The sequence below is a fragment of the Limulus polyphemus genome, unplaced genomic scaffold (assembly GCF_000517525.1).
Source record: "Limulus polyphemus unplaced genomic scaffold, Limulus_polyphemus-2.1.2 Scaffold1222, whole genome shotgun sequence".
Taxonomy (NCBI): Eukaryota; Metazoa; Arthropoda; class Merostomata; order Xiphosura; family Limulidae; genus Limulus; species Limulus polyphemus.
Genome location: NW_013666832.1, coordinates 237,620 through 238,576, shown reverse-complemented (window position 1 = coordinate 238,576; position 957 = coordinate 237,620). Strand labels below are relative to the sequence as shown.

General features: G+C 38.5%; 1 protein-coding gene across 3 annotated transcripts in view; it reads right to left on the bottom strand.

Annotated features, from left to right (window-relative positions):
• Positions 1 to 957, bottom strand: part of LOC106462672 (girdin-like) — an 80,120-nt gene that overhangs the window by 40,760 nt on the left and 38,403 nt on the right. The window lies entirely within an intron of this gene.

The following is a 957-nucleotide window of genomic DNA, read 5'->3' as shown; positions in this document are numbered from 1 at the left end:
GTCAGTCCATCTGTTGAGAGGGTTACTAATTTACTAGTACTATTAAACTAGTGTACTGTATGTGTCAGTCCATCAGTTGAGAGGGTTACTAACTTACTAGTACTATTAAACTAGTCTACTGTATGTGTCAGTCCATCTGTTTAAAGGGTTACTAATTTACTAGTACTACTAACCTAGTCTACTGTACGTGTCAGTCCATCTGTTGAGAGGGTTACTAATTTACTAGTACTACTAATCTAGTCTACTGTACGTGTCAGTCCTTCTGTTAAGAGGGTTACTAATTTACTAGTACTACTAAACTAGTCTACTGTATGTGTCAGTCCATCTGTTGAGAGGGTTACTAATTACTAGTACTATTAAACTAGTCTACTGTACGTGTCAGTCCATCTGTTGAGAGGGTTACTAATTTACTAGTACTATTAAACTAGTCTACTGTATGTGTCAGTCCATCTGTTGAGAGGGTTACTAATTTACTAGTACTACTAATCTAGTCTACTGTACGTGTCAGTCCATCTGTTGAGAGGGTTACTAATTTACTAGTACTATTAAACTAGTCTACTGCACACTGAGTGGTCACAAGTAAATAGACACATAATTTTTCATCATTTAACTGATTTATGCTAACTAATTTGTGTTCACAGAGCACTATATAAATGAAAATGGTTCGCACACTAATTATCTTCTGCTACAACATGCCTAGAACTCAAGGTTCTCTCGAATTGTCAGATTTTGTTAGAGGAAGGATAGTTGGTCAAGCAGATGGTGGAATAAGTCAGCGGCAAATTTTGCAGAATTTGGGAATCCCGCTTTCGACAGTCAACAGAATCATCGTGCAGTTCAGGAAACATGGCAAGGAAACAACTGAACAGCGTCCGGGTCGTCCTGGTCCATCGGAGAAGACAAAAAGGGGCTGTCAAGAGGAGCATCGAAATGGATCCCAGATTAATGATTGGAGAA